This window comes from Taudactylus pleione, unplaced genomic scaffold (assembly GCF_031769625.1).
Source record: "Taudactylus pleione unplaced genomic scaffold, aTauple2 ptg000154l, whole genome shotgun sequence".
NCBI classification, from domain to species: Eukaryota; Metazoa; Chordata; class Amphibia; order Anura; family Myobatrachidae; genus Taudactylus; species Taudactylus pleione.
Window position 1 is genome coordinate 36821693 of NW_028284556.1, and position 26693 is coordinate 36848385.

At 41.3% G+C, this 26693-nt stretch overlaps 1 protein-coding gene across 6 annotated transcripts in view; it reads right to left on the reverse strand.

Moving 5' to 3' along the window:
* Positions 1-26693, reverse strand: part of LOC148522165 (proton-coupled folate transporter-like) — a 549361-nt gene that overhangs the window by 278550 nt on the left and 244118 nt on the right. The gene's annotated exons all lie outside the window — the stretch shown is intronic.

Genomic DNA, 26693 nt, shown 5'->3' on the forward strand with positions numbered 1-26693 from the left:
AAAATAAGCAGCCAGGACCAAAGGTGGGCAGGTTAATCCTAACTAGTGTGGCTTTTCTCATTATCTGGCTAATCAGAGCAAAGCCACTTTGTTGGAAAAATCAAGCACTACTCATGCATCTAGTGGTTTTTTTTTGCCAAGTCAAGATTGTTGTATGCTACATGGACCAAAGATGACACTCCATTTAGAAATAGTTGAGGGATAAATGGTTAAAAAAAAGAGTGATGTGGCCGGGAGAAAATGCCTGACAGCCACAAGCATATATTATATATATATATATATATATATATATATATACACACACACATATATATATATATATATATATATATATACACACACATATACATACACATATATACTCCCTGAGGAAGGCCAAGTGGCAGATACATGTCGGAACATCATACCTAGCCACCACAGGCCCCAGCACACTTGTGCATCAATAACATCAAGTCTCCTTGCTGGTGAGAGTAGAGCGACCGCTTCCGGAATGTGAACACCAAGGACCGCGCCAGCTCGCAAGAGCGCGGCACCTCGGAGGGAGCGCGACGGACTGGTGAGTACATTGCAGGATAGGAGCGACTACAGGTGAATGGACGCCCGTAAGAACATTGAAGAAAGAAGAGAGAACACCGGAGGGGAGCGCTACATTGGGTAAGTTGTGCACCTGGCAGACACAGGACGCCGCTCCACCAGACACAGCCCCCCGGACACCATCCACTTGATCCCTTTTGACATGTACTTTCTACAGTTAACACTGTAAAGATTACACCTATTTAGGGAACTTACTACCCACGTCTCACCCGGACAGGGTGATTTAAACTACACTGAGCCTATTAATCCCGTTCAGGGCATTGACATTGACTCCATTTTAAAATGTAAAATATAAAATACACATTCATAATATCAGATTTATAACCAGAACTGAAGCAGCATGACAGCTTGAATTTATTCACCATCCTTTTGCAATAAATAAATTAGAAATCAAACACACGTTATTGTGGGATTAACTTTTTTACTTGATTCACTATTAATACCTACATTTACCATCCACCATTAACTAGCGCGGACCTCCCAATTTCTATATTTGATCTACACAAATAGGGATAGGGTTCCCTATGTAGGTCCAGCAGCTGGAAAAACCTAACCCACATTACCTAGAGAGTGCTTGCCACAAGTATACAACTAATGTTTCCACGTCACCCAGCAGATGCACAGGTGTAATCTATACTCACTGACACATTTTAAAAGATCCATAGGTGGAGCTAATTATTTCACTTGTGATTCTGTGAGGAGACCTGGAAAACATGCATTGTGTGAAGTCCTGAGGACCGAACTTGAGAACCTGTGCCTTAGGGAATATCCCTCTTGCAAACCTGCCTAGGGAATTTTTGGTACTATTGTAGGGTGTACCTCAGGTAGTTTGTTTCCTTGCTATAATGGCTCCAGACCTGGCTGGCAAAGCCAGCCAGAACATTCAGTGGGAAACCATGGGTTTCATTGCTCCTTGCCAAGGTATTGTGGCAAGCAGCACTCTTGCTGGTTGGACAAGCACTAGGTGGGGGCAGGGGTTCTACTAATTTCTCTCTCTCACTAGGAAGGATATGATGCTTCTTTGATTTTGATGTGCTTTAATATACTTCAACAGTCACCAGTTATTACATTTGCACTATAAACCTAATTCACTTATTAAATACCAATAGTATATTGGATCATATTTATATATCAAAACTATGAAAAGTCTGACCTAATTTTAGGTTTTACGTTTATGTTTTATAAAGTTATATTATAAAATAGCAGCACTCAGATGAGTTGGGTAACATATTATTGATTTCTTTATTACTTTTTATGACAGACTAAAACCAGTTTCTTCACTATTTCAGTACAGAAAGTAAACAAAAAGACCACAATAAAAGTAGATCACATAAGGAATATTCTCTTTGCAAAGTGAAAATTTGCTGTAACCCATATCGAGCAATGAGACTGTAAGGAATTGTATCTGACTATCACACCTCCGACCTCAAGAGGTCACTATTTGTTCTGATTTACCCTTAACCAAGATGGCTAGTGTTATCTAAGTTGACTCCATCTTGGATCCTGTTTCCTGTTTGGGCCTATAAAAAGGCATTTCCTGATTTAAACCATGCTTGAGTATTCTGCTTGCTCAGCTCCTGAATATCCAGCTGCTTATATACTTCTTTTGGCTACTGGACTTTAGGTATGTTACCAGGGATGTGACAGGATACTCAAGCCTAAAATGGAGTTCGCTGTAGATGTGCCTATTAAGCAGTGTGTATCAAGTTTAGCCCCATGTTAATTGAGTGCCAGGCAGAATTAAAATTTCTCAAAGAAAGTTTTGTGGGATTTGATTCGCAGATTAAACAAGAAATGCAAACTATTTCACAAAAATCCTGTGATGCACATAATAGTTTTCAAGAATTTTTAATGTGAATATCCCAACATAGAAAATGTATATTAGAATTAGAGAATTGATCACCTGCTGTACAACTCTCTTCTACTACACTCCCTCTCCCACCAGCCAGGTTTGGGGGAGACCCTCAAAAGTTGTGGATTTATTAATCAGTGTCAGATGCACTTTGACCTATATAATTCCCACTTCAGAACTGTAAAGCTGAAATTACGATGTATTCTTTTGTTATTTAAAGATGCAGCACTGACATGGGCATCACCCTACATTGAGACCAAGAGCCCCATATTAGAGAGTTTTGATAAATTTCTCAAAGCCATGAGATTAACTTTTGATAATCCAAACCAGAAGGAAATGGCTGAAAAGGCATTACTGAAACTTCATCAGGGAAAATGCACAGTTGCAGAATATACTGCTGATTTTCGGAGATGGGTTATGGACACCACAGGGAATGCAGAGGCACAACTGTCTGATTACCGTAAAGGACTGTCTGATACTATTAAGGATTAATTCTCTCAGGCAGATGCACCAACTGAACCTTATATACATCATTGCATTCATATTGACACCCGTTTAACTGAGAGACGGGAAGAGAGAAGAGCCTCAGTCTGGACTAATCTAAATTATTGCAAATCTACTGCTTCACATTTTGGTACTGCCGAGGTGAAAACAAATGCAGAATTTGATATTGAACCCATGCAAATTGACACACTTCAAAAACGAAGTTTAAATGAAAGACGAGAGCAATGCCACCAGGAGAACTTGTGTCCCTATTGCGGAAAACCAGGGCATTATGTATCAAATTGTCCCAGAAGACCTAATAAAGCAGAAGCCACCTTGTAGGAGATTGATCTTTCTGATCAAGAATTCTGATACTCCTCACCAATTAAATGCTATTATCCCAAGTTTGTCTTCTTTAGCAACAATTGAGAAGAATAAAGGAAATCATAATTCTCACTTCACAATTCCAGTTCATTTCCAGGTCAATTCTCATTGGATTTCCACTTCAGCCATGGTGGATTCTGGTGCAAATGGCAACTTTATGGATATAATGTTTGCCAAGAAGAACAAAATAAAGTTCCTAGAAAGACAGACACCCATTTCAATGGAAACTGTAGATGGTTTACCCCTGAACGCCGGTTCTGTTACTCATGAAACTGAACCTTTGGAACTAGCAATTGAATCATGTCACTATGAGACTATTACCTTTCTCCTGATCTCCTCTCCCCAATTTCCCATTATTCTAGGAATTCCTTGCTTGTCTGCAAATAATCCAACCATCAACTGGGAAGCAAAGACAGTTTCATTATCTCAGGAGATTTGTGTCTCTGAGGCTAAAGCTGAACCCTCTCATATAGAGGAGAACAAGAGTTGCAATTCCGCGCCAGCATTGGATCAATTACGTCCACAATATCAAGAGTTTGGTGATGTTTGTGATAAAAGGAATGCTGACAAACGACCACCTCATAGACCATATGATTGTCCAGTAGATTTGTTACCTGGGACACCCATACCTTTTAGACACATTTACCCATTAGCTGAACCTGAAATGAAGGTCCTTAAAGAATATCTTGATGAAAATACAACAAAAGGTTTTATTCATCCTTCAACATCACCAGCAGAAGCGCCTACTTTCTTTGTGAAAAAGAAGGATGGTTCATTAAGATCATGTATTGATTATAGAGAACTGAATAAAATAAAAAATAGCTATCCTCTCCCCCTCATTTCAGAAATGTTGGAGAGGCTTCGAACAGCTAAAATTTTCACTAAATTAGATCTACGAAGGGCATATCATTTAATCCGCATAAGACCTGGTGACGAGTGGAAGACTGCATTTTGTTCCAAATATGGACATTATGAAAACTTGGTATTGCCTTTTGGGCTGTGTAATGCCCCTGCAACATTCCAACATTTGGTAAATGATGTTTTTAGAGATCTAAATGATCAGTACATTGATGTATATCTTGATGACATACTAATCTTCTCAAATTCCCAGGAAGAACATCACCAACACATACAAACTGTGCTTGAGCGCCTTTGTGAGCATCAGTTATATATTAAGCTGGAGAAGTGTGTATGCCATCAAACTCAGGTTCAGTTTTTGGGCTACATCATTTCACCTGAAGGCTTCAAGATGGATCCTGACATGATTCAGTCTATTGTAGATTGGCCAACTCCAAGAAATATTAAAAGAGGTTCAAAGGTTTATAGGTTTTGCCAACTTCTATAGATGCTTTATTAAAGATTTTTACAAGATCGTGGCACCAATTACTCTTTTAACCAAGAAACGATTATCTTTCCATTGGTTTCCCTAAGCTGAAACTGTGTTTTCCTTGCTGAGGCAAAATTTTATTCTCGAGACAGATGCTTCAGATTCTGCAGTTGGGGCAATTTTGTCACAAAGAGTAGGAGAGAAGATGTTATTTAATCCATGTGCCTTTTTCTCCTGTAAAATGACTGCCTCTGAATGAAATTATGATGGCCATTGTATCTGCATTCACTGAATGGAGGCATTTGCTGTACTTACAGATCACCAAAATTTTATAGTTTGTTCGGTCTGCTAAGAGACTATCAACCCGGCAAGCTAGATGGAGCTTATTCCTGAATCGTTTTGATTTTGTTATTTCTTACAGACCAGGATCCCACAATGGGAAAGCTGATGTTCTATCCAGAGCATATATTAATGGCTCTTCTCAAGTGGAATCAGAACAAACAATCCTCCCTAAGTCAATCTTCTTAGGAGCTATTGGCACAGGCGATCTGATATCTGATATCAAAGAAGGCTACAGAACAGATCCCATCCTTTTAAGTCCTCCTTTAGATGTACATTTAGCCTACAGGAACAACTTATGGAAGTACAAACAGCGCTTGTATGTACCAGCATCAGCACGATTAAAAGTTCTGCAATTTGTCCATGACTCTACACTGGCAGGCAACAAGGGTGTGCAAAAGTGCCATGAACTATTATCTCATTATTTCTGGTGGCCAAAATGTAAAAAGGATATTAAAAAATTTGTACTATCTTGCAGTATTTGTGCCTGATCTAAGGTTCCCCATAGTTCTCCACTTGTACTCTTACAACCATTACCTATTCCCTCTCATCCATGGAGGTCAATTTCCCTGGACTTTATTGTTGAGTTACCTCCATCAAAAGGTATGACTACAATCTTAGCGGTGGTGGATCGATTCACAAAGATGGCCCACTTTGTGCCCTGTCATGGAATACCCTCTGTGAAAGAAACAGCAGAATTGTTGATTAAAGAAGTGTTTTAACTACATGGGGTACCTGATGATATGGTTTCAGATCGGGGGCTTCAATTTACTTCACGTTTTTGGAAGCAATTTTGTTCAGCTCTTGATATAAAGATTAACCTGTCAACCACCTTCCATCCACAATCAAATGGTCAAACAGAGTGAACCAACCAGACATTAGAACAATATTTAATGGTGTATACACATGGTCAGATTTTACCTTCAGATCTGAACGATAACGATTTAAAAATCATTCAGTCATTCATATCTGAAGGAAAATCTGACATATCTGACATGCCTGAATGATGGACGATGAACGATGCGTGTTCCCATTTGTCAGATAATGATATCTGACATCTGATGTGTTTGCAATCAGACTTGGACAATTCCATTCATTTTAATGCAGTCAAAAATCGTTCAATCGTTCAATCGTTCATCTGACAAATCCGACAAATCTGACCGTGTGTATGCTTCATAAGGTGTTATATTTGCCATCTGCAAGATGATTGGGTTGATGTTCTCCCAATGGCAGAATTTTCATATGATAACTCTCAACATTCCTCCACCAAACAGAGTCCTTTTTTTCCAATCTGGAGTATCACCCAAATCTGCTCCCTAATTTTCCACAGGATTGCGCTATTCCTGCTGTTGCTGAAAGACTACAATCTTGAGGTGTTAAAGGAAACATTGCATCATGCCCAGGACAGTTATAAGAGAATTGCTGATAGGCACCGTAAAGCTGCACCAGTTTTTAAGATTGGCAACAAAGTCTGGCTCTCTACACGAAATCTAAAAATAAGTGTGCCTACTCCAAAACTAGGGCCAAAATTCATAAGTCCATTTAAAATCTTAGCTCAGTTCAATCCAGTTTCCTTTAGGCTTGAACTTCCAGAGTCCATGAGGATTCATCCAGTTTTTCACAGCTCCCTGTTGAAACCAGTCATGCCAAATCCATTTCCTGGATGCATCTTACCTCCCCCAGATCTTGCCCGAGTAAATGAACATGAGGAATTTTTGGAAGAGGGAATTCTGGATTCATGCATTCATCGAAACAAGCTTCAATATTTGATAAAATGGCAGGGGTATGACCCAGAAGACAATTCATGGGAACCAAAAGAGAATGTTCACGCCCCTCAATTACTGCATGAATTCTGTCAGAGATATACAAATAAACCCGGCAAATTACCATCCAGAGGACATTGTTGAAGGGGAGAATACTGTAAGGAATTGTATCTGACTATCACACCTCTGACCACAAAAGGTCATGATTTGTTTCTGATTTGCCCTTAGTTTTGGATCCTGTTTACTGTTTGGGCCTATAAATAGGCATTTCCTGATAAACCATGCTTGAGTATTCTGCTTGCTCAGCTCCAGAATACCCGGCTGCTTATATACCTTCTTTTGGCTGCTGGACTTCAGGTACATTACCTGGGATGTGACAGACACATTCACTAGCAAAGCATACCTAGTATTAAACTTGCACATTCATACAGTATTTTGTTAGAAAGCAAAACCCTATAAAGTCTCCTCCACAAACTGTTTTTGATTCTGCTCCATGCTTTTGCTTGCCCTGTAGCTTATTGAATGTTTGCCCTGGGTGACATAAAGCCTAGCTTCACCCCTGTTTCTGACTGTTCTAAATATTTTATAATAGTCATGTGTTGTCCTGGCTTTAGCAGACTATATTTGGCTTCTAATTTATTTAACTCTCCCAACTAAGACCAGAGGTTCCTAAACTTCTCCATTATATTCCAAGTTTTAAGGATATCCATGCTTGAGCACAGGTAACTTAATTAGCATTTACATTTGATTTAACCATCTGGGTTCAATCATGGATATCCTGAAAACCTGGACTGTAATGGTAGAGTTTAGTAACCTCTGTTTTAGGCCATTACCATATTTACCAGTAAACTCTGATTCATATCTTTAACCTCTTTGCTCTCTAACTCCATAAGAATCCTGAAATCTCAGTTATAATAACTTAACAACTTTCCACTCCTCTGCAACCAATTCTCATACCAAGCTTTACATTTCCTGGTCCTGATGTGGAAATATCAGTGCACATGTTGTAGACATTTGGAATGTCGAGGCTGTAAAGTTGAATGGTTCTGAATGTTGATATTCAGAATGTTGACAACTTCATTCAATATGTCGACAAGTTCATAATGTTGATATGCATGACGTCAGCAAACAGGTCAACAAAATGTCAACAAGTTCAAAATTTTGACATCATACATGCCTACATTATGAACATATCAGGATTAGGCTGTGGTTAGAGTTAGATAGTACAGTCGACATTCACACTTTCAACATGCATAATGTTGTCATGTTGAAAATGTCAATGTTGAAATGTCAACATGGAGATCTAGTCGACATGCAGACCATGTCAATATACTCATGTCAACAAGCTGAATGTCAACATTTTGATTGATTAACTTGCCTACCTCACCTGCAGAACCACATCATTATCAAACCCTTGTAACTGCCCTTTATCAAATTACTCCATTTACCCTCTCCCCTCACCATTGACCATGACACCTTGAAGAAATGCTTTGCCTTCAAAGTTGTTTCTTAAAAATAGAATGACCATAACAAACTTCTTGTACTGCTCAAGGCTTTCTCAAATATACGAGTACTATTTAATTGAATACTCATTTTGAAATGCTCTCATCATTGCTAAATATATTTACAATCTTTCCACCCACATCTTTAGCGACCAACCAGGTTGATGGTCGCGATGGTCAAGACAATCGCAACCATCGGGGCTTGCGACGAGACCCTAAGGTTGGGTCTCGGGAACCGCAAGCCCCAGGGAGCTTCCTGCTCTGATCGAGCAGGAAGCTCCCCACTGACATCACTGCTGATGTCATTGCGGCTGCCCACAAAACGGCAGGCATTCCTTAAGGACACCTACAAAACGGGGCGAGCTGTTGATCAACATTGACAGCCACCCGCTTTTGTAGTGAGCTCCGGAGCGAGAGAATTTCTCTCTTGCTCCGGGGCTTACGCACGTGCAGTGCAGCCGCTGTGTGTGCGCAGGGCCTAAACATCGACCTGGTTGCGAGTGCTCAGCGCTTGCGACCGAGTCTGAATGAGGTCCTTTGCTTCTACTTACTTCTGTTGTAGTCTATAGGTGTCATTATCGGATATTAAACTGCTGCTTTTTTACTAAAGTTTAAACAACCAGCTCCCTGCAGCAATTGAACAATATTGTTAAAAAAATTTTAAAATATTAAATATTTTGAGGTGTTCATTTATAAAATTGACTGTGAAGGACTATAAATGAACACTAGTTATATTAATAGTAATGTAAAAACCAAACAAAACCTACAAATTACATGTTTTTACCTGTTTTTGATGACATAGCAGAAACCAAATGCAAAAACAAAAAATGTTCCAGAGCCAAAACCAATACCAAATCATGGGATTCTGTGCACATTTCTAATTTTGGAATCGTCTTAGAGAAAGTTGCATACATACCAATACTATTGTCTATCTGTTAGTGAATATATAAATGAATGACCATTACTAAAATTGCAAGAAACCACACTAGCCATATTGCAATAATTGTATTAATCTCTCAAAGAGTTCAAATAACTTTTGTCACTTTAAAATTTTGATATATGTGGCCTTGGTCTGTTTAGTTCATGCAGTTTTCAGTAGTAAGGTAAAAACTCTTGTTTTATAATAAAAACCATGTAGCTTATTGAATATTTAGCATTAAAACGCAAAGTAGATTTATTTTCCTACTCTCAAGTGCTGTCACCATTTTAACTGTTTTTTTTACTCAAGTCTTTCATTTTCCAGAAATAAATTGTTCATTCAGAAGGCTAGCCAGTTGAAAATAATTGCATGGGTAATTTAACTATATTACTACTAATGAAACTTGGCTTTTTCAGAAGAAAGTAACTTGTTAGTCCAAGGAATGAAGAAATATTCAAGCATCCATTTCATGTAATGAGACATTCTTGAAATCAGTTTTGCTGCAGTTCAGTACATTGCCATTATGGAAAGGTTTTCTGCAAATACAATGACATCAGAGGCCAGCACTACAATTCTGTTGTGCAGTGACATAGAAAACTGAAAAACAAAGTTTGATTTGCATAAAACAATTTACATAATTTGTAGGATGACTAATATATGCAAACATTTTATGAAACCACTCAAAAGTACAAAGCTATAATTTTGGGTGAAGTGATCATGTGCTCTATGCACATCTAGAGATCACATTACCAGTATTGATCAATTAATAGATGTGAAAGAATAATAGCAGTTTATTAGAGCAAAAATTGATTTCAAGTGTTACATTATTTAGTAGTAATTGCAGTGTCAGTATACTGTTAACCCCTAACAAAACTTGCAGTTATTGTTGGTTGCAAATGATTTGACAAGCCATAGTCGCAGTATATCATTCAATAATGTGACTTCATTAATTGTTAATTTCTAACTAGGGCCCTATCCAGGGCCGCAACTAGGTGGGGCTAGAGGTGCACGTGCACCGGGTGGGTATTGCGGGGGGGTGAAAAATCTGACTCGGCCATCTGAAAATGGCCGCCGCCAAAGAGGAGACAAATGCTAGAGGTCCTTACTGGACCTCTAGTGTCTGTCTCCTCCTTGGCGGTGGCCATTTTTGGATGGCCGTTTTCAGCAGATTCCATGCGGACTAGCCGTCCGCATGGACTCTGCTGAAAACGGCCATCCAAAAATGTCCACCGCTAAAGAAGAGACAGATGCTAGAGGTCCTACTGGACCTCTAGTGTCTGTTAGCAGAGCGCAATGCGCACAGCGTTCCCGGAAGTGCCGGGAACGCTGGCGCTGCAGGGAGAGGATGCCGAGAGCTGCATCTTCTCCCTTCAAACCCCCCTGGAAATGAGCATAAACCCCATGGCAATGAGCATGTAACTCCTGGCAACGAGCATGAAACCCCTGGCAATGAGCATAAACCCCATGACAATGAGCATAAACCCCATGGCAACGAGCATGTAACTCCTGGCAATGAGCATGAAACCCCATGGCAACGAGCATGTAACCCCTGGTAACAAGCATAAATACCCTGAAAATAAGCATGAAACCCCCTGGCAACAAGCATGTAACCCCGGGCAACAGGCATAAAACCCCATGGCAACGAGCATGAAACCCCATGGCAACGAGCATGTAACCCCTGGCAATGAGCATAAACCCCCTGGCAACGAGCAGGTAATTTTAAAGTAATTAGAAGCATTACTGTGGGGCATAAAATGGTGTTGGGCAAATATGTAAGTGGCACTTTGGTAATAGGCATTGCAGTGTGTGGCATAATGTGTAATGGGCATTATGATGTGTGGAATAATGTAAGTCACTATACCAGGGATGTCTGAGTAGTGCACTGCCTTATCGAGGAGCAAGGACAAAATCCAGGTGCGGGAAGGGAGGGGGCGCAAAATTGCTGCCTTGCACTGGGTGACAGATATCCTAGTTTCGGCCCTGCCCTATCTGTGTGGAGTTTCTATAGGCTCCCAGAGTTTTCCTAGGTTTCTCTCAGTTGCTCACACACACCAAAATCATTCTGGTAGGTTAAATGGCTGCTCCAAAGGCTGATTATGAGTCACACACAAAAGTGATTATACTAGTGGTTCCCAATCTGTGCGCTGTGGGACCCTGGGGTGCCTTGGGACACTTGCAGGGGTGCCTCGGGTTGGTGATCCAGCACCAAATCAAATTATTTATGGTCAACGTAATGTAATTATGTAGACAAACAGAAGCAGAAACCTGTCCACCACCACATAACTGAACTCAAGTATGACAGGTAAGCACAATTTACTTCACTTTACTACTTTTAAATGTTTTCCAGAATTTCTCAATAACAAACTTTTAGCTTAGGGGTGCCATGAAAACAATGCTGTTACTCTATGGCGCATTGGTTCAATAAAGTTTGGGAACCACTGGACTATACAGTATCTGCAGGCAGCAGAGGAAGTCATATTTACTACAGTACCTGATGCTAATGAGAGTATATGTTTAATGCTGAAGTTCCTGTGTGAGGAAGCAGAAACCCAGCTGCCCATTGATTTTACACAGGCTGCCACAAATGTCACCATTAGTATCTGCATTTTCACCAGTTATATTCTAGGTACAAGAGATGTCAGAAACAGGATTCTTTTCCTCATACACTTGACTCAGAATTGCACAGGGCTATTAATATGTACTCATAACACTCCCACAAGTCAGGATGGTTAAGTGGGATTGCATTGTCACTGCCCAGTTCCTGCCCCGAAATGTTCTATTTCACAGACAGACAGATCCAGCCAAGTTCCATCAGACTCAGAATAGGACAGTCATACACAAACTGTGTAACTTCGCTTCTATGCATGAGCTTTATGCTATAGCTTGCCATTTGCTTCTGTGCTAAGAGATCCATCAGATTCAGAATTAGGCCACTGGTATGTATGAATTTAGACTGAAAGCTCCCGTGGGGCAGGGAATGATTACGTTTTATCCAGGGCTGTAGCTAGGGTAGTGCGGCCGGTGCCATCGCACAGGACACCACAGGTCAGGGGGCGCTGTTTGGGCCTGTCACATTTCTGTTTATTATCATTCTCACTTGTAGGTTCCTCTTATTTCATCCCCAGCATCTCCTGGCATCCCCTATCTCTTCCCTGGCCCTTCCCCATGAAGCCATGGCCCTTTTTTGGGTGCATTATGTCCCTTTGAAAAATGAGGGGGGGCGCCAATGCTCTTTCTGGTACAGGGCACCAAAAAGTCTAGTTACGGCTCTGGTATTATCTGTATAGTGCTGCAAAATATCACGGCACTATATAACTGATAGTGAAGAAATAATTGTTGATGAATTTAACTTGCTATTCCAATTGTAAAGTGCAATGGAATATGCTGCGCTATATAAGAAACTGTTAATAAATGCATACTTGGAAGCACAGTAAAAAAATATTGCGTTCCAAAGTATAAAAGGAGAATCCTTTCACTGTGCATCAGCAGTGCCAGATATAGTGTTTTTGACATTCTGTATATCCTGAATTTCTTTATTTTCCAACATTGAACTGTGGCAGAAAATATAAATCCACCATTGCAGAAAAAGGTGCAATCACCTATAGTTCCCACAGGTACATTAAATTATGAATAGGCTCACCTTTACAAGACACAGGGATTTGGCTATGCTATGTGCATTAGTCAGACTACAATAATTTGTCAGGATGAAATCATGCTCATGTGTTTATACATGGATCTACAGTAGCTATTTCAGCCCATCAAATGATGCTTCCATTGCATACAAGTTGATTAAAACAAAGTATATAGAAGCTTTACATGTGTTCGAGTGACTATAGAGTGCTTCATTATTATGATGACAGCTCTACCTTACACATGAAACCCATGCAAGCACAAGGAGAATATACACACTATGGTCATGGTGGGAATCTAACCCACAATCTCAGTGCTGTGAAGCTTTAATGCTAACCATTAATATACCATATATGCTGCCCTAGCTAAGGGTAACATCACATCTTCTAGTGGAGTGCCATTTATAGAATAGAAGCCTTCCAGCAAAGATGATGATCACCCCTTTCTATATCTAACTTGGCTTTGACAAACACTACATACAGTCTATTGATATCAAATATCAGCATCACATTTCTAACATGAAGTGAAGTTTAAATTCTGCTGTACACTATAATGGTTTGTTTTAAGATGTGCACCTAAAAATTAGATTTATGACTGATCTATTTAAGATTATGAAAGCTTGCTTCTTCACCTTTTGTAAAGAACACAGAGGCACTGACTGTTATCAGTGTGCATAGGTATGCCTCAGTGGAAACGCAGCAAGTATAGGTACTAAAAAATCCAATGTACATATAGGAGATTACATGTATACACTAGGAGTGTGTACCGGCCACTTTTCGTGTTTTGGATCTGGATCTTTCTTTGTGTTTTGGATCTGGATTAGTTTTGCCAAAACCACCCTTCTGTGTTTTGGGTTCTGGGTTTTGGATCTGTATTTTTTTTGGAAAAAAGCATAAAAACAACTAAAATCACAGAATTTGTGAGTTTTTCTATTCCTATGTTATTATCAACCTCAATAACATTAATTTCCACTTATTTCCAGTCTATTCTGAACACCTCACACTATTGTTTTTAGGCCAAAAGGTTGCACCGAGTTAGCTGGATGACTATGCTAAGCGACACAAGTGGGCAACACAAACACGTGGTCCATCTAGGAGTGGCACTGCAGTGGCAGACAGGATGGCAGTTTAAAAAACTAGGCACCAAACAGTACATAATGCAAAGAAATAAAAGAGAGGCAAGATGGAATTGTCATTGGGCCCTCCCAGCCACCCTTATGTTGTATAAACAGGACATGTGCACTTTAACAAACCAATCATTTCAGCGCCAGTTGCCACACGACTGTGGCTGAAATGATTGGTTCGTTTGGGCCCTCAGAAAACAAGCTGGCAATTAATCTGTCCTTGCACAAACTGGCTCTACGGAGGCAAGATATCATCCTCATCCACAGATTCCTCACCCTCTTCAGTTCTGTGTACATCCTCATCCTCACAGAGTATTAATTCATCCCCGCTGGAATCCACCACCACAGTTCTTGGTCCCTCTGTACGTTCAGGAGGCTGGTTTCCCTGGAAGAGTTGATAATTCATTTAGATGAACATCATCTTCTCCACATTTTGTGGAAGCAACTTCCTACACCTTTCGCTGACAAGGTTCCCGGCTGCACTAAACACTCTTTCGGAGTACACACTGGAGGGAAGGCAACTTAGGTAAAATAGAGTCAGTTTTTTCAGGGGCTTCCAAATTGCCTCTTTTTCCTGCCAGTACAGGTACGGACTGTCTGACATGCCTACTTGAATGCTGTGACCAATGTAATCCTCCACCGATGAATGCTGTCACCAAAGGTAACAGTATCATCTGCAGTGACAGTAGACATGACAGAAATTGTTACCAGGTCCTTCAGTCCAGGCCAAATGTCGAAATTTGGTCCTGTCTGCCCTGCACCACCACCAGCGGGTTGCTTAGGATACCTAAGTTGTTTCCTGGCAACCCCAGTTGCGGGAGAAAATGAAGAAGGAGCTGTTGACGTGTCACGTTCCGCTTCAGCTGACAGTAGTTTCACCAGCAGGTCTTTGCACCTCTGCAGGCTGGTATGGGCCATAAAGAGAGACAACACGTAGGTTTTAAACCAAGGAACAAGCACGGTGGCCAAAACTTAATGGTCTGATTTCAACAGATTGACCACCCTCGAATCTTGGCAATGCAAATGAAGGGCTTCATCTACAAGTCCCACATACTGAGCGGAATCGCTCCATCTTAGCTCCTTCTTCACTTTCTCCAGCTGCTTCTGCAAAAGCCTGATGAGGGGAATGACCTGACTCAAACTGGTAGTGTCTGAACTGACTTCACGTGTGGCAAGTTAAAAGGGCTGAAGAACCTTGCACAACACGGAAATCATTCTCCACTGCGCTTGAGTCAGGTACATACCCCCTCCTTTGCCTATGTCATAGGTGGATGTATAGGTTTGAATGGCCTTTTGCTGCTCCTCCATCCTCTGAATCATATAGAGGGTTGAGTTCCACCGCGTCACAACCTCTTGCTTCTGGTGATGGCAGGGCAGGTTCAAGACTGTTTTTGCTGGCACTCCAGTCTTCATCACGCAGTCAATGAGTGGCAAAAGTGAGCAGAAATTTTTCAGGCCACCCAAAGCATCTCCTGCAAGCCCCTGTCATTTTTTAGAATATTCTGCACAACCAAATTTATTGTGTGAGCAAAACATGGGACATGCTGGAATTTGCCTAGATATAATGCCCGCACAATATTGGTGGCATTGTCAGATATCACAAATCCCCAAGAGAGTCTAAGTGGGGTAAGCCACTGGACGATGATTTCCCTCAGTTTCTCTAAGAGGTTTTCGGTGGTGTGCCTCTTACCGAAACTGGTGATGCACAGTGTAGCCTGCCTTGGAATGAGCTGGCATTCCTGAGATGCTGCTACTGGTGATTCTGCTGTTGTTGCTGCTTAAGGAGATATATCTACCTAGTGGGCTGTCAGTCATATAGTCCTTAGTCTGCCCTGTTCCACTTGTCCACATGTCCGTGGTTAAGTAGACATTGGGTATAACTGCATTTTTTAGAACACAGAGGACACTTTTTCTGACATCTGTGTACATTCTTGGTATCGCCTGCCTAATGAATTGGAATCTATATAGGATTTGGTACCGGGTACACACTACCTCCATCAATTGTCTAAATCCCACTGAACTAATGGTGGATACCGGACTCACGTCTAACACCAACATAGCTGTCAAGGCTTTAGTTATCTGCTTTGCTTCAGGATGACTGCTGTCGTACTTCATCCTCCTTGCTAGGGACTGTTGTAGGGTCAATTGCTTAGTAAAAGAAGTAGTGGTGTTCCTACTTACTCTCTGGGATGATCAACAACTCCCAGCAGCAGTTGCAGCAGTAGGCGTAGCAAATGCAGGATCCTCCTGAGGAATCCCAGATAGAGTCAGTCATGCCAGTGACATGGCCTTCAGGACTACTTCTAAACCTGACTGAGGAGGAAATTGATGGTGTTGTTTGCAGGCACTTGGATACAACAGGACAAAGGGATTTAGGTGTCCCTGGACTGATTATGGTCTTAGCCACAGTTTCTGAACTTGACAGTAATTTTTTATGAAAGCGCTGCAGGTGATGTATAATGGAGGATATTCCTAGGTTAACATCCCTACCCCTACTTATTCCACCTTTACATATGGTACATATGGCAAGACAGTTGTTGTCTCAATTTGGATAGAAATATTTCCAGACCATAGAGGTGGAATGTTTGGTCTTCTGCCCAGGCATGACCGTGATTGGCTTTTTCATCCCACAGACAACAACTGTCTCCCCCGGTGCCTGATTTAAACAAACCACCTCACCATCAGAATCCTCCTCATCAACTTCCTCCTCAGCACCAGTTACACCAATATCCTCATCCTGTTGTACTTCAACAGTGACATCTTCAATTTGAATATCAGCAAGTGGACTGCATGTGCTTCTTACAGCACTTGCAGAGGGCATTCAAATTGTGGAAGGAGCCACCTCTTCCTGTCCAGTATTGGGAAGGTCAGGCATCACAACAGTCGCCACACTTGGTCTCTCCTTGGGAATTTGTGATATCTTCTTAGAATTAGAATGCACAGTTGTTTGCTGTGCTTTTGCAAGCTTAACTCATTTGATTTTTGTAGTGGGAGGAGGGCTTTCATCATCATGTGAGGCTGAACCACTAGTCATGAACATAGGGGAGGACCTTAGCCATTCCTTGCCCCTCCGTGTCATAAATGGCATATTGGCAAGTTTACATTTCTCCTCAGATGATTTAAATTTATTTTTTTAAGGCCATTTTCCTGAACTTTGCCATTTGGGATTTTATATGCCCTCTACTATGATATTGGGCATCAGCCTTGGCAGACAATGTTGATGGCATTTCATCATCTATGTCATGACTAGTGGCAGCAGCTTCAGCACTAGGAGGAAGTGGTTCTTGACATTTCCCTATTTTATTTTTATCGGACAAATTTTTGTCCTCCATTTATGTGATATTGATATATGTGCGGCTAAGGCGCACACAAACACAGAAAAAGTTGGGTTTTTTTTCCCGGCACTTTGGGGGTTACACCACCCTTCAACAGATGAGCCAGCCGGCCCTTAATCTTATGACACAGGCGCACACTAATATGTCGATGTACATGCTGCTACAGTGCACACAAAGAAAAAAAGTGGTGTTTTTTTGCACTTGGGGGGAGCACCCCTGATGGACAGAGCACCCCCTGGACAACACTACAGCACCCCTTTAGGACTACAACCTTTATGGGACACTGCAGAAATCACAAACACAGGAAAAAAAATATTTTTTTCAGGCACTTTCGGGGTTACACCACCCTTCAACAGACGAGCCAGCCGGCCCTTTACCTATGACACAGGCGCATGCTTGGTGCTACTTTATTGATGCACGTGCAGCTACAGAGCACACAAACAGAAACATTTTTTTTTTGCATTTGGGGGGAGCAACCCTGATGGACTGGGCACCCCCTGGACAACACTAAAGCTCCCCTTTAGGACTACAGCCTTTATGGGGCACTGCACAACACAGCCAGCCCCTATGGACAACAGACTGCACAACCCAGCCCAGCCCAGCCAGCCCCCATGGACTTTGAACTGCACACAGCCCCTATGGACGACAAAATAAGCACAACTCCCAACCTCCCTCTTCACTGTCCACAGCCTGAGTGAAAAATGGCGCAGATGCAGGGACCTTCTACAGAATCCAAAACCCCCGAGAATCCGACAGCGGAATGATGACATTTTGCTTCGATTTCAGATCCGAGTTAGACAGGAAAATTCGAACCTAGCTCGGATTGGGGGGCTCGGGGAGCTACCAATTTCAGAAATCCAAACCCGCTCATCCCTAGTATACACATGCTTCAATGTCAAGCTAAAACTTCTGTTACTGCTTAGAGCCATCCAACATCTCTAGTCTTGGGCTCCACAATGCACGACAACAGATTCATGGGAAAAGATGAATAAGAACTGATAACAGTGAGGCTAGGTTCTCTGCTGTCATCCAAGTGAAATGTAGACAATTGCATATGAATGTGGTTATGTACTGGGATGTATGCCATGCAGAGCTGGTATCTGCTGCCCATCACCACTATCAGCATGTGTTCATTGCTGACTTATTTTCTATTCTTCCAACAGCAGTGTATAAATGACATCTTTGAAACGAGACCTGAAAATAGCAGCTTACTGGTACATATTTATCCAGGAAACCATCATACACATTTTTCTAGCAATAAATCTTTTGACAAAGTAATTACTTATGTCACAAATGTAATCACCCCCTTTCAAATCTTGCTAAGCAAAGTAATAGTTATGACAAAAATAATGAGAAGCTAAAATAAAGGGGTAGTTCTAAAGTGATATTAGGCTGGAGTTTACCATATGCATTTCCACATAGTCCCACAAAAGTAGGCACAACTGATATTAAGGTGGAAAGCTCTAAAATCCAAAATGTGAACATGCTACCAAGGACATTTTAAGAAATGATAAGCTCATGTGCCAGATATTTGCATGGATACCCTCCTTCCAAAAATGTGGCACTGGCACCTGTTAAGAAGTCATTGGTAACTTATGCGCACGCACCAGAAGCTTATTTTCAGCACTCTTTGTAGATGTAGTCAGGGATGCCATTCCCTTTATTGCCCAACTACAGATATGGCAACAGCATCTGCACAAAAGATTGTAAAGACTGACACTGATGGCAGACTGTTTTCTATCTTCTGCATAGATGCCTTCACCAAATTTCCAAAGAATGATATATGGTGCCAATTGAATCCAGGTGAGGCAACACTCTGGGTGCAGGGTGGGAGCTGCAGGACACCCATAACCTTCACCCATTATAGATACAATACAGGATGTTAATCATTCTAAATGAGGCCGACAACTAGAATGTGTAATATTACACAATTAAAAATGTGCCTACATGCAGATCTAATTTTGCACTAAGGTGACTATAGAGAGAACCAGCATCAGTGGCATCACAAGGGGGTTGGGGGCCACACCTGGGTGTCACCCGCCACTAACATTTAGTGCAACAATCAGCTCCTGTCACAGTGAGAGAGCCGGCACTACATGCACCTCCGGCACTCCCCACCACTCCATTGATAACCACGGGCCAGGGAGGTTTGGGCTGCGAGGCCATGCCCCCTTTCTGAGACCACACCCCCTACCACGTCCCCTTTTCATCGGCGCATTGCTGCACTGCATGCATGGCATCCCTCCCTGCACCGGGTGTCACCGTACGGAGGGACGCCACTGACCAGAATAGCTTTAATTTTAAACAATTTTAAAAGTTTAAAGTTTGTCATTAATATTCTCATTTACACTCCTTTTTTTTATATATAAAATACAAAATGTACCCATGTGTCCAGTATAAAGACACTCACACATCTCTAGCTAATTTGGAATACATTTTTCTGAGTTATATTTATATAAACTTTTCTAGTGCCTTAAAAAAATCAATTCAATAAAGTTTATAATCTCTCATCTAAAGGAGAAACAATTTCCTTTGAATTTTTATTTTACACAGCTTGACAGAGCCAATCCATTTTTTGAAAAGGATGCACAACATTTCAACAATATATTGGCATAATGTACAAAAGAAAAATATATTAAATAATTTTCTTAATAAATAAAAGAAACAAAAGATGCACGCCGACAGGATGGTGAACTTCTTCTGTAAGAGCGTACAAATATTGTTCTACTTTCTCAAAACTGCACTTTTAATTGTGGAAAAGTATCAAATTTAGAGAAATAAAGCCAAAATAATTTGTAGGATTCTGTTTTAAGTCAGAAAGCATAAGGTTACCAGTTTGGCTATGTACAGTATATGTACATATCAGTGACGGGGATCGGTATGTATTACTGCCGGCTGCATGGCGGTGCAAATCCCGACAGCGCATGCCCGGCAGGGGTGAAGATTCTGGACTGCACATGCCCGGTAGGGGTGAAGATCCCGACTGCTTCTAAAAGGTAAGTAACTAATCTTTTCCCCCCCTAACCCTAACCCTCCCTTAGGGGTGCCTTACCCTAACCTCCCCCCAGTGCCTAACCCTAATCCCCCCTCTAAGTGCCTAAACCTAACCCCCCCTTAACTGCTGCCTAAACCTAAGTCTCCAGGGGGGTATCTAACCCTAACCTCCCACCAGGTGTGCCTAACACCCCCCTTTCCTTAGCCTAAACCTAACCCTCCCCCCTCGTGGCTGTCCATCCCCGGCTTACCTTTGATCAGGATGCCAGTAGTCGGGCTCCCGTTATAGGTAAAATGACAGGCGTTGGGATTTCAACGCCTGTCATTAGACCCTTGCTGGGATTAGACAGGCGGGAAGCCAGCAGTCGGGATTGTGTCTGTCGGCTTCCGTGATGTGTGGTGAGGTAAATGGCTGGGGAGGCACTGGCTAGTATCAGAGCCAGATTTACAGATACATATATGAACCTGAGGGTTCATGTTGGCATTATACAAAGGTGCAGCAGTATACAGTGTTGGAAATTTGGTGTGTTTTGATCAGGCACGTGCGGAAAAGTTAGACAGGGGAGGCAGAGCCTCACCTGCCATATACTTTTTGACTATAAAAATTATTAAAATAATACAAAGAAGATATTTATAAAAAAATCTTTACATTTTTCTTATAATTTTTATAGTCAAAACTCTGGCGTAAACCTAAGTATGACAGGAAAGGCTCTGCCGCACCTCAGCACACATCACTGGTACATATACTCTTATAATACTTTAAAATTGTATTTTATTTACAGATTGATATTGATTATATCACCACTCTGCAGAGATCATGTTTTACTCATTCTAAAAAAATTAAAGGGAACCCTGATAGCTCATTATGGCTGTACAACACACACATTCTTGTTATCTGGTTTTCATTCTAGTAACAGAGGAGACCAGGGGCCTGATTCAGAGGTGCATGCAGCACTGATGTTTGCACAGTTGAGCGATTATTTGCTACTGCGTATGCCAGAAAACCCATACTGCACATGACCAAACCAATGTGTGTGATGGCATTTGCATTTTCATACAAAATTGCTATAATTTCAGATAGTGTCCTCAATCCATGGGCACTTCCAAGTGGAGACAGGTTATACGGGATAGAAGAGCTACCTAAATAGAGTGAGGTGTTGGAATGAAGAAAATATATAAGATAATGGTCAGAAAGGAGTTGGATGATTAAAATGAGTATAGTGGGAGCTCAAGAAAGGTAAAGAATGAGAAGATACTAGTGGTTGATTGAAAAAGAATGGAAGGGAACATCCAGACATTTTGTAATGAGGTGAACATAGTTAACAATACGGTTAGATAATTGCAGAAGTAAGGAGTAATATATTGACAGTAGATAGAGTAGACAGCTCATGAAAAGGCAAGAGTGACCCTCTTTCAGAGTACATCCTGGAGAGTGGGCAGCTTAAGTACACCTTAGCTAGTTTGTATGATGTGCTTTCAATTGCCTTTTAATCCTCCCACTATTCAAGGGGACTATGTGACAAGCTAATTTGTAAATTATTATACAAGTAATCCTCCAACTTTTTATTGATGTTTACTGTATCAGAATGAGTCACCTTAGAGGTGTCAATATATGTGGGCAATTATTTTAAGCCTCACCAATTGTCAATGTTTCACTCTGGTGCACTGAGTTGAATCATCATCATCACCAATGGGTCTCATGAAAAAGGTCATATTTTTACTGTCAAAATTTGCAGGCGAAACTGATGCAGTAGACATCACTGTATCAGGGTTTCCCCTATGTCATGGTTTGAAGTGTACATTTGGATGGCTTGTTGCTGTTCCTCGAGTCACTTAAGCATATAAGGGTGGAATTCCACCTGTTTACTACCTCTTGCTTCAGTTGGTGGCATGGCACATGAAACTCTTCTTGCAGCTGCTGCAAACATCTACATGCAGTTGCTGAATGCCGAAAATAACCAGAAAGTTTATGGACCACAGTTATAATGTGTTGCACATACCTGTTTAAGAAATTCTGAACCACCAAGTTTATGGTGTGCACAAAATAAGGTATGTTCTCAAATTGAACCAATTATAATGCTCATATAATGTTACATGCATTATTCGTAATGACAAATCCTGAGGAAAGTCTTAGATAGTCTTATTTGCTATCACATCCCTGAGTTTTTACAACAGATTGTCACCGGTATGCCTCTAATGCAGCCAGTGATACAGAGTGTTAGATACTGCTGCTGCTGAATGTGATACACTTGTCCAGTGGGCTGTCAGTCATATATTCTTTCATTTGACCAATACTGTTTCTCCACTTATCTGTAGTTAAGAGGATAGTTGGTACAATGGCATTTTCTAGGTGTCACAAAAACTGGGTCTTAGTCACTATCACACTGTCCAGAGGTGCTTTACCAAGTTGGGCTATTCTGTCCCAGAGTGCTGTCATTCCATTTCCTGAGGTTCACAGGCACAGCCATGTTGTCTCTAATCAGCTGAGAACCAGTATCCAGTCTCTACCTGTCTCCAGTGCTCATATGACCACTTCAGGCTATCTCTGACAACAGTACCCTATATAAGCCTGCACCTGACAAAAGCACCTTGTCGGAACAATGTGGTTCTTTACCTTCTAGAGATCTCACTCACCAATGAGTAGGTGCTACCTCCAATCCACTACATGAACCTTTGCTTCTGGATACCTGCAAACTGCTGCCTCTGAGTATTGCACCTACTCTGCAGTTCTGCACTGTATGCTGTTTCCAAGCCTGCACCTACAACCCATGTTAAAGTACCAGTTTCAGTCTAGATCAACTGCTGTTACTCTCTTCAGCTCCACTCCGGTTCAAGACTGCAGTCCCACTCCGGTTGGCTGCTGCTATATCTGATCCATCTCCTGTTTAAGCCTGTGGTTCCATTCCGGTTGCCCTCCTTGATCCCAATCTGATTGAAGAATGTTGTTCCAACCCTGCTGACTGTTGCTCTCTCTCTCTGGTGCCACTCTAGTTACTTTGCTGTTCTACATCCAGTCCCAGTCTGGTTCAAGACTCTGGGTCCACTTGGGTCAGTCTGCTGTTCTTCCTCCATTCCAAATCTGGTTCAAGACTCTGGATCCATTCCAGTTACTCTGCTGCTCTACCAATGGTCCTAGTCTGAGTCAAGTCTCCAGTTCCACTCGAGACACGTAGGAGGACATTGTTTGCACACCCACACCACACAGGACATCTGCATAAGAAAGTCTCCTCACCTTCAGGTGAGTCGAGCGCTCCAGAGCCAGGGTCCTTCAGGCTCACGGGATCCATCGATGCCAGGAAGCCGGAAGTGACACAGGTTCCAGAGAGCACTGCAGGGACCAGCCGGAAGCAGCGCAGTGCGAACACACTGGTCTAACCAGCAGAAACACCAGAGCCGGGCCCTATCTGGTTCATGACATATTTGATGCCATGTAGCAGACAGCAGCCCAGGTGAGGCACACACCGCATAGGGTCACCGGCATTAGCGCAGGTGCGTGCACTCCAACAGAAGGTCTGGATCAAGAAGAGGATGCAGATACAGGACATTAAAGAAAGGTGAGGCCTCACTAATTTCAACACTTTTTATTAACTCTCTCACATCAACCCCCGGACTTGGGACTCAAGTAAGGGACAGGGACCCCTGCCCTTACACAGCCTTTCTACCGTAGCATCCCTCTCCCCAGTTTACAGCACACATGCCCCCTCCAGGGGATCAGTGCCTAGTTGCAATATTTCACATCTAATCTAGCTGTGTTATTAACTAATAAACAGATTTAACACACCCTTTTTGTGGCATCCACCTCTGCTTGATTGAATCTATACCGCACTCTCATTTCTCTTTATAGCCACACTTAGCTGTGGTCACGGTTCACAGCCAGTTGATGTACATTTCCACCACAGGTGCAGGTCTATACTATATTGCATGTTGCCACATGCAACTACGTGAATCTATCCAAGTGAGAGACTAGGGTTATCTCTTTTAGTACCTTGCTGCCCACCCATTGAGCATAGTAATACCCAAGAGAGCACTAGGTGAACACCCTACTGGGTCAACTATTGTATACTTAACATGACAGTAGGCAACTATTTTTAATGTCCAAGCACAGGTAAGGAATTGATGTGCTGGTAAAAAAGAATCAAGATATAATTAGGTAGCATGGTCACATAACCTTATCTAAAAACATATGCATTAATGACAGATATTGGACTCAGATCCAATTATAACATAGCCATCATGGCTTCAGTGATCCACTATGCAACAATATGGCACCTGTCATACTTGGTCCCTCTTGCAAATTATTGTTTCACAGTCAATTGTTGTTTGAAGCTTCTAGTTTTCTTGGTCCACTTCAGTGATAAAGATTCAACTCCTACTAACAGCAGACCTAGCATGCAAGGATTATTCTTGGGAATCCAGGATAGGGGAGGAGTCAGTTTGCTTTGGCAAATTGTATGCAGGACTACCTCTGATTGCTAACAAGAAGGTTGTTGTTGAAGTTGTTGATGGTGGAGAAGATTGTAGGAGGTGGGATCTCTTCATGCTACTAGTGTTATATATATTTGTACAGATTTTGATAAACCACTTGAATGAATGCTCTGCAAATTAAGTAACAGGAAGGAGGTGTCTTGATGGTTAACATGCCCACCTCAACTCACTTTGGATTGACAAATGCTACAGATGCCTTGAAAAATGTCAGGATTTGGGTAAAAATAATCCAACATAGAAGAGGTGATTTTTTTTTTATCCATTGCCCAGTCATTACAATATGCTTCATCTTATCACTGGCAAGAACTGCTGCAACTGGTGGCTGACTGACTGTGACTCAACATCATCATCCTCCTGAATTTTATCAACTTATTTATGTCTAACATATTCATCATCAACATCTGCATTAGCATCAGCTACACATTTATCCCCCTCATCTTACTGCACTCACATAGTGGAATCCTGATTCTTGACTGTGTTTGGCCCCTGTATTTTGCAAAAGGCATTCTAGTTCATGAAAGAGAAGTAGCAGAACCACCACTTGCAAAGAAAGGCAGTGACTTGAGCCTTTCCTTGGCAATGTGTGTAGTGTATGGCATGTTGGCAAGTTTACAGTTTTTTGCAGTAACTTTTCCCTTCATAGTTAGAGATGATTTTGTCTTTAAGATTAGAATATACTTTTTATTTAGCTTTGAGGTGCCCTTTGTTACACCTTCTTTCCCCTTAACCTCCTTTAAAAGTAGATGTTGAAGTACTATGACTTCTGATACTAGTACTGTGTTGCTATTTTTCTTTTGACTTATCCATGATTTATTTTATTTTTTACACCAGGACATGAGTAAAGCTACTGTAATTGACTATAAATGCCACCACACCAAGTATTCAATGAGATAGGGAAAAGAGGTACTGTTAACTTTATCATGCTATTTTATTAAAAATGGGAGATATTTTTGACACTGAAACCAAATCTTTTAACCACTTTAAGTATTTTGGGGTGCAGCTAATGGGGACATGACAATACCCAGTAAGAACAGTAATATACACTGCCTCTACAAAGCACATATTCATGAATAATACAATATTAATTGAAGTCTAAAAATAAATTGGAGATAAAAAAAAATATATCTTTTTTTTCATTTATTATTTTATAAAAGGTAAAATTTGTCTTATTTGATGTGCAGTTTACTCCGACACAAAACAGTATTTTTGGTCAATTAATGTTGAAATCATACTGTCTCTGCCATCATACACAAATTACAATATTTATACTGATGTGTAGATAGATATCCTAGTGATTAAACAAGTGCAATTTATCTTTAACAAACACACAATCCAGTCTGTTTGCAGCACTAGATTGAATGTGCTACTATGTCTGACAAACAAACACACAGTAACATGTTGGCAGCTTTCTGGCATTGGATTGCAGTTGCTTGCTAGTGAATCTGACAAACACACATACACAGTGACAAAGATGCCTGCAGTCACCCTTCGCACCTACTCTATTGATCTACTACAATTCACTCTAATCTAATGGCATGCTAATGGCATATCTTGAAGAGAAACTACACCCACACCCTCTCCTGTGTGAGTTGGCACCTGGTCATGAGAGAGGGACTTTTATATGTAATCCAAAAACATGCAAGATCAAAGATTTCCAGGATAAAGATGTTTTGCCTCATTTTAAAGTTCTGACCTAGGCGGGAAGACCCAAGCAGGTCCTCTACGGAAACCCAAGTTCAGGCATGTTCAGTTTTCTGGAAAACCATACCCTCATCTCTAGTTTTAATACACTGAAAGGTCCACACAAACTTACTATTCAACATTTCAGTTTTATCAACTGTTGTAAGTTTATAAAACTTAAACATTGAAAGGCCAGTTTCATGTGGCCCTTTCATTGTATTTAGACTATGAATACCGCCAAGCCCCTATGCTGCATATTGATATTCCTATCGGATAGCACACC